The following is an 8,659-nucleotide window of genomic DNA, read 5'->3' as shown; positions in this document are numbered from 1 at the left end:
ACGAGCTCTTTTTGTCCCTTCTTGTTTCCCCTCTCGTTTCTTTGATTTGGGATGGTTTCGGTTCGTTCTTGTTGCCTTGGATCGATCAGTGACATGAGTAGAAGCTTTCCACCGAAGGAAATCCACTAATTCCTCACGAGATCGCAGATCCGGGCAATTTTAGTTCTTGACCTATTTTTTGGGGTTTTCTTTAATTCCTTCGATTCACGGAGTTAGATTTTGTCTCGGGCTATGATCTTTTAGAGGTTGCCTTTCTACTCGCTTGTGAACTCTTGTGCAAAGTTTCAAGTCATTTGGAGTTGATTTGATCAAGTTATGACTTGATTTAATTTTTCCCGAGAAACTGCTCGTTCATACCGGACGTGTCCGATATTTCTCACTTTGGAGTTTTGAGCTGAAATTTTGTGGAGATCTTCCCTTGGTGTCTAAAGAGCTATGGTTAAAATTTCATGATTTTTGGACACCGTTTGATGGGGTTTCGGATTTTTCTCTTTTGGTCAGCTTGCTGCTGAAAATCCCGGACGTGTCCGAGATCATACCGGACGTGTCCGAAAATACCGGACGTGTCCGATATTTGCAGGAGCAGTGCTGTTTTCTTTTGGGAGTTTGCTCGTTTGGGCTTCGATCTGTGTTCCGTTTGCTCTGTGGTGACCCGCTGTGTTCTGAGGGAGCATCCACCCTTCTCTAGGATCGTGGTCATCAAGTCTTTCGTGTATGCTTTTTGGGGATTGATGTTGGGACAGTGGTCGAAGATTTCGAAAGAAATTTGAGGCTCCCATTCACCCCCCCTCTGGTCGCCGTTTCCGGTCCTTCACGATAATTTAGAAATAGTATAGGATTTTTGATATAAAATTGTCTTCTATGTTTTAGAAGAGGATTATTGAAAACTCCTAGAGATGGCCTTATTTTTTTTCTACCAATACCTTTTTAGGGGTTGCAAAACTATATGTTTTTGGAGAAAAAAATATGATACTCTTGGAGATGCTCTAACCAGGAAGAGGGTGAGGAAGGAAGAGATGGCCACGGCGTCGGTGTCGTTGGAGGGGGGTGACCACGCCGATGACCTAACGAAGAGAACGGTAAGAAGCATGAATTGCGGCGACGAAGCCTATGGCGGTGGAGGAGGCCCAGCCGGCCGGCGCTAGGAAGAAAACCAAGGAGAAGAGGAAGAGGGTAGTGAGGGAGAGGCTGCCGGAGAAGCTTTGTACATTCCCATTTTGTCCACGAGATACCCGACGAGAGGCGGGCCCGGTGTTCTGAGGAGTTCGGCGCGTCCTATGCCAAAAGTAAGGCTCGCAGCGTTGTAACACCCTCGGTGTTACACCCTCGGTGTTACACCCTAAATCATTTACTAAAACATGTCATGAGCATCATGTTTATGTGTTAATGCATGTGATAGAATGTGTGGATACATTTCTTATAACTTAAAATGATCAATAAAAATGCTAAACGAAAGTTGATCCAATAGTTTATGTATATCAAGTAGGGTTTAAAACTAATTTTTATTGAGCAGAAATATAATAGAACATGTGTGTGATACTTAAATAAAGTTTGAAGTACAAACTTTATAGATGACAGTGAAATACTTGCTGTCGAAAAATAATATTACTAGCTAATATTTCTACTAGGCTAGAAATTGCAAATGGAAATCAAGTTCAGCTTAAAAACTTAGAAAATTTTCAAGTTTGTCAACAGCTAGACATTGCTATGTTTAGCAAATTATTTAGAGAAATTGAGTTAAGAGGTGGTGTCGTGTTTTAGCTCGGATTGGTAGCCTAATAGGCCCTCTTTAGCATAGTGGAGGTGGTTTAGTGTCAACCTCATTTAGTTGCTATTGACGCTTTAAAATTCATGCACGGCATATTCTCGGGCTGGCTCGTCGGGTGGACGCGGTCACTAGGCTCGGGCGCTCGGCGTCACCGCGCTGTCCGCGCATGCACGTGCTGCCGCACCTGGCCGGCCGTGGCTGCCTCTGGCTTGACTGCTGCCCGAGCGCCGCTGGCCCCGCCGCGCGGAGCCGCTGCTGCTGCCGCCTGCCCCGCCCTCTAGTCGGGTAAGTCTTACTAGTACATTGTGTACTTAGGGTTTATTTACCCGTATTGCAGGTGCAACTTGAGGAGTAGCTCTTGTGTGGAGAATTCTTCTGGTGGGCATAGACGGATCCTTGTATCGTTTTCGCGAGATGCTTATTTTCATTCCGTTGTTTAATTATTGCACTCTAAACTCTAGTATTGGAATAAATAATTTCTAAGGACTCTTGTTGTATGAAATGGACTAGGTATTGTAAGTTCATACTTATTATTGGACTCTAGATGTAAAACGTGGATTGTTTCGAGTTCTCTCTTGGGGTGTGCTCGATGGAACTATCCGATGTAGCTAACTTTCGGGGTGCTTAGTGTCTAGTAGAAGACGAGCGACTCCGAAAGCGTGTTATTTCAGGCGGTATCAGAACCAATAATGAGTCTATGAGTTTAAAAACTCTTTTCAAAACCTAAAATTTAACCAACAAAAGCTTTGCCAAAATTAGGATGCGATAAATTACAAAAATAAGTATAAGCCCTAGTAATATGGTCTATCTAGGATAGTGGCACTGGTTTTATCTAATGAATCTTATGCAGGTACACTAACTTACGTTGCGTAAGAATCGTTTAGCGTACGGGAAATGAGTGTGCGTTGTGCTAAAAATTATATACAATGCCGCTATATTCCAGCTTGAGCGAATGAATAGGTCGATCCATGCGCCATGAAAAGAGAATCTTACTTAAACTAAACTCCCCCACATGTATAATTTTTGGATAGTAAATTGATAGGATAATAAATAAAGAGAAATGCTTTACCTCTTGGAAAAGTTCTCGCTAGTAACTATTTATTGGGCCTTATTATCTCTTTAGCCTTTTGTTTCTAAATATGGAAGCCTGGTCCCTAACCGTGGGTTCCTATCTATTTACGGATGAACTTGAGGTCTAGTTGCGCGAGCACCAGTGCTGGGACGGTTGTGGTCTTGGTGAAGACCAGGGAAAAAATAGTCATGGCGATGATCATGGCAATGCCAACAGGAAGAGCCACGAGGCCCCATTCCTTGGTCCTTCTCTGCTACCACCACCGCCTCCGGTGACCCATGCCGAAATGATGGCTGAGATGTTGGCTGCTTGTTACTCCCAATAAGTGATGATTATATTTGCTCTCATGATAAAATAATGAAAGGAAAAATGGAGATAGGGCAGGGATATGGTATGGGTATTGGTGGGTGTAACATGTTATTCCGTGGCCAACGGGGCTTAGCTTGGTTACACTGTTTTCCCTGTTTGGGTTGATTAAGGACCGTCCGTTGCTGTGGATGGTAGTCAGGTCACAGACTTATTATCCTGAGCACATACTTACTTATGAGAGCGGGAAGGCTCGTTACGCTCTTGTCATGGGTTCCGACTCTTTCTGGAACGACTGATTAGAGGTGGGGAAAGATGGAGGTCTAAGCACTATGCTAAGACCGGATCTCAAGTGTGGGGGCTTGGAGTCTAAGTTTGGACGGCGACCTAGACCCCTCGATAGAAGTGAAATGAGTTGGTCTTGTTTGTGCCTGTGGTACAAACGGGGCATGTGTTTCGGGGTACTCAGCTAGGATACATTGGTTCGCGAATCACCATTTCCGTAAGACGGTATGACTTGGCTATGGTCTAGCACCATAGTAAGAACTAGAAGATGAAAGATGGTGAAATGGTTCTAATTGCTCAACCCTTGCTTGAAAGTAGAATAGGTGCTTACCTAGAATGGTTAGCTAATGAAGTAATCATGACTGCTAATAAAACTTGACTGTAAGGATGAATTATTAGTAATGCTTTTCGCAAACAACAAGAAAACAACAAACCCATATTGCCTATCATACTCCTTGGAGTTGGAAAACTATTCCCACTAGTCGGGTAAGTCTTGCGAGTACATTGTGTACTCAGAGTTTATTTACCCCTGTTGCAGGTGCAGCTTGAGGAGTAGCTCTTGTGTGGAGGATTCTTCTGGTGGGCACAGACGGATCCTTGTATCTTTTCTGCTAGATGCTTATTTTCATTCCGCTGTTTAATTATCGCACTCTGAACTCTGGAATTGTAATAAATAATTTCCAAGGACTCTTGTTGTACGAAATGGACTAAGTATTATAAACTCGTACTCATTACTGGATTTTGGATGTAAAACGTGGATTGTTTCGAGTTCTCCCTTGGGGTGTGCTCCATGAAATTGTCTGATATAGCTAACTTTTGGGGTGCTTAGTGTCTAGTGGAAGACAAGCGCCTCCGAAACCGTATTATTTCGGGCAGTTCTACCACAAGCGTGAAGATGAAGGCCGAGGACCAGGCCCTAATCAATGGCTACGTGGAGTCCGTCCGGAAGGTCACCGGCGAGGAGGATGACAATGATGGCGACAACACGGAGGAGATAGTAGATATAATTAATTAGGAGATAGTAGATATAATTAATTATAGGGGAACAAAATTTGTGTTGTGTGGTCTGTGGTGTGCAGAACAATCAGCGAGTGCCATGTTTGTAAAAGGATACAGGAATTAGGGAACGATAATGCTCCCACGCGGGCGTCCGTCCGGACGCCGCGCGCCACACTTTGCCTCACCGATTCCGTCTGTGCTACTCGCTTCCGCCTGCAAAGTGTGTCTCACGCCACGGCAATTGCTCCCTCCCATCACTAGCCCCGCACATCGCGCACCCGGTCCATGCGGTTTCGACCTCCGCGTCGCGCGGCCCGCCCGCCATGGCCATTCCTTGCCGTGCCCACATCCCGCGCGCTACCTCCGCTCTCCCCATCTCTCGCATTCTATCTCATGTCCGCTGACAGCAGAGCACCTCCTTGGTCTCTTCCCCAACCCCCAACACTGTCGGGATGCCTCGCCGCTGCCGCCCCTGCTGATGGCCGTTGGGTGCACATGCGGGGGCGCTTTGGGTCGTCCCTTGCTGAGCCTAGGGCACCCACGAGCATAGCCACATGATGGTGGTGGTAGTGCGCCGCCGCTCGCCGCCGGCTCCCACCCTGACGGCTGAAATCGACCAGCCCAGGCCTCCCCTACCCTATGTTACAAATGCATGTTTCAAGTGTTTCAAACATTTCAGAGGTACGTTGTAATTGTTTCATATGGATATTGTAAAAGTAGATCGTGGATGTTTGCACATGTTGCATATGTTGCAAGTGTTTTAGAGGTATGTTGCAAGCGTTTGTTCAAAATGTTTCATCTGCTCTAGACGTATATTGCAAGCGCTCTGATCTGAATGTTGCATATGTTTTACACATATGCTGCAACAATATGTTCCAAATATTTAAGCGATTTCAGTCTTATGCAGTAAGTGTTTTTTATGTTGCAAGTTGGAAGTGTTTAATTTGGATGTTGCATATGTTTCACACATGCGTTGCATGTGTATGTTCCAATTGTTTCATGTCCTTTGGACGCATGTTGTATTCAAGTGTTTTCATGTCGCAACTCACAAGTATTTCATGTTTCATAGATACGTTCAGAGAGTCATGGGGGCACGGCCCAGACGCCAGTGGATGGGGCGCGACGAGCTGGGGCCCGTGGAAGGGGCGCGCTGGGGCCAGGAGATGGGGCGCATAGCGCGTCAGGGGCTGCGGACGAGGTAGGCTGGGGGCCGGCACGCGCCGTGCTTGTGGACGGGCGCGCTGTGGGAAGGCGAGCCGTGCGATGTGGGAACGCTGGGGCGAGTCACTCTTGTTGGACGGGCTCCTATGGACCATATCGTATGGGTGGAGAATTGCGTCCGGACGCACTGCTAGGGCCGGATGTCTGGGCACTAGTGCCTCCCCAAGGAAAAAGGTGGTTGGGAGAGTCCTCCTTGACAATTTGCTCAATTTTCAGCGGTTCAGCTCTGTTTGGTTATAGAAGTATTCCATTGCATTTGATCTGGCTGCAATAGTTTTTTAGAGTTCCAAGGGCCTACGCACCAGCCTTTCAATTAACATCAAAAGACCAGAATTCAGTTACAGCAGAGTTTTAAACCCAAAACGCACCCAGTTCCAGCCAGAACAGGGGCAACTCCCACCTTATACAGGATCAAAAGAAAAAGACACCGTATCACACAACTGAACTAAAACAGAAAAACCATAGAGCCCCAAACGCCACCGTCTTCAGAAACTGGAACCAACACAGGAACGAACCAATCTGGCTGCAACAGTACATGGAACATTTTATGAAATTTCTGCGTCGTTGTGCCTCTGTTTCGACGTCCGTGTCAGGGAGCAGATAATATATATTACTCGCTGAATCTTAGTAATGTTTACAGTAAGTTGCTGAGCACCGCGTTCGGCTGGCTGGACCGCTCGGCTGGGGCTGGGGCGCGCACTCACACGGGCACTGTTCACATGAACAGTGTTCTCAGACAACATTGTTTTCCTCTCACAGCAATTATCCGGAACAGTATTTTTGCTTATTTTTCAGTCCTGCCGAACACTCTTTGAGCAGACCACTGTGCGCTCACGCGTACGATAATCCGTCGTTACCATTTCTGGTTCAGAATGGTGTGGAGCCGTGGAGCTCTCATCTAGTCAACTTGATTGTTTTATTGTTTTGAAATGGTCTTATTCTCTCGTTCGTCAAGTACTTTTCATGATAGTCCGAATGCTTTGTATTGTTTTGACCAGCTTCAAAGGCAGCAGCTCAGTGGCGTACGGACGTAGATGGTCTTCTGATGTCGCTGAACCTCCTACGTTCATGCTCTCTCTCTCTCTCTCTCTCTCTCTCTCTCTCTTCTTTTCTTCAATTACCAGGGCCATTACAAATGCATGGTAGTTTTGGTCATAATAACAATGTGGTCTGCACACCACCTTTGCATTGCATTGATATGCTGATGAGCTCTCCTCTGCACCTTTCCCCTTGTATACTTCAATGCTGGGCAACAGACCAACAGTATCATCACTATCATCGAGCGTGTACATGCATGGTGTTTGTTTCTGCCAAGCTAGTATATATTTTGTACACGCCGCATGTGTAGAGCTATATGCAATGCATGCCTTTGCAGCCCTTGATTTAGATTTGACAGTCTGAAATATACCTTGTGACGACCAGCTTTTATGTATTGTTGGTTACCCAACCGAGGTTTCCCACAGGTACAGGTACGGTTTTATTTCCTACATTATCATATAATTTAAATTAATTGATTGATTTATTTAACTTTGTCGCTCCTAACAATGCACGTGGAATTAATATATATATCAGCATATGCATGTCACGACTATGCACGCTCATATGCATAATTATTTATCTTTGCCGGTGGTAAACTGGTAATATCCTCCATCTGAACCGCAATATTCAAGTGTTTGTCGCATGGAGTACTCTGGAAATGACATTTCAAAAACTGTCCTCCATGTCTCATGTCACTATATATACCTTACGCACACGGTTACACTTCCACACAAGAGAGAGATTTGAAATAATTACTTCCCTTCCTAAGCGCAGGTCAGTTAGTTCACAGCCCTAACCTCCACTCCTAAACCCCTCGACCCCTAATCCGCGAATGCACGTTACACTGCTACAAAAACGATTTTCAGAGACGAAGACTTTTTTAGAGGCGGGTCAATATAGAGCCGCCTCTATAGTGGCCTTCAAAACGAGCTGCTATTGTTTCTAGCCGCCTCTAGAAATCGATTTCCATCCACCTCTAAAAATAGGAGGTCCATAATAAATTCGAATTTCCAAAACGGCCTCGGATGGGGAACACACTCCACTCACTTCTTCACTTGATTTCATCATCTTTAGTGAGATTGGAGAGCCTCTAGTGCATTGTATTGAGTTACATCATCTTGTGGCACTAGTTGGGTGATTTGGGCTGGTTGTGAGCTTGTTACTCTTGGTGTTTGCTGACACCTAGATGGCCCAGTGATTGGAGGATCGTTCAGCAGAGTTGGTGGTTGTCTCCAGCCTCGATCGGTTGCTTGTGAGGGGTCTTGTACCTTCCCCAGCGGAGCTCCAAAGACAACTCTAGTAAATTGCTCGTATCATTGAGCTACCTCACTTGTGGGTAGGTTCTTGCGGTGTCCAATTGTGTGGACGAGGTTCGTGCAACACCTCTTAGCCATCGAACAACCAAGTGTTTATCGACACAACAGGGACTAGCGTGCCGGCAAGCACGTGAGAAAAATCGTTTGTCTCTTGTCATTGGTATTCTCCCGGTGATTGAATTGGTATTCATCTTGTGATTGGTTCACTCCTCTACGAGGCGGTATAATCACCCTACTCACTCATTTACATTCCCGCAAACTAGTTGTAGCAAGCTCTTTAGTGTAGCTAGAATTGAGAGCTTGCTTTGTAGCTTAAGTTCATCTAGTGGAGCTCTTTATTGTAGCAAGTATGAGAGCTCTTAGTGAGTAGTGGCTTAGCCAATTATGTGTCTAGTGATTATAGTGACTAGAATTGTTGGATAGGTGGCTTGCAATCCTCATAGAGCTAGAGTAAAATTGCATTATACTGTTTGTTGTACTAATCAATTGTTCTAGTGCCTTGTAGAAATTTTAAATAGGCTATTCACCCCCTAGCCATATTAGGAACTTTCACGGGATCGCGCGCGCGGTGTCCCGCCGCTCTCGTCCCTTTGTTTGCTGCTCGTGGTGTTATGAAGTACTATACGTACTACTATAGTGATGTGAGTATCTTAT

Source organism: Miscanthus floridulus, chromosome 14 (genome assembly GCF_019320115.1).
Source record: "Miscanthus floridulus cultivar M001 chromosome 14, ASM1932011v1, whole genome shotgun sequence".
Lineage (NCBI taxonomy): Eukaryota > Viridiplantae > Streptophyta > Magnoliopsida > Poales > Poaceae > Miscanthus > Miscanthus floridulus.
This window is presented reverse-complemented; position numbering follows the sequence as displayed.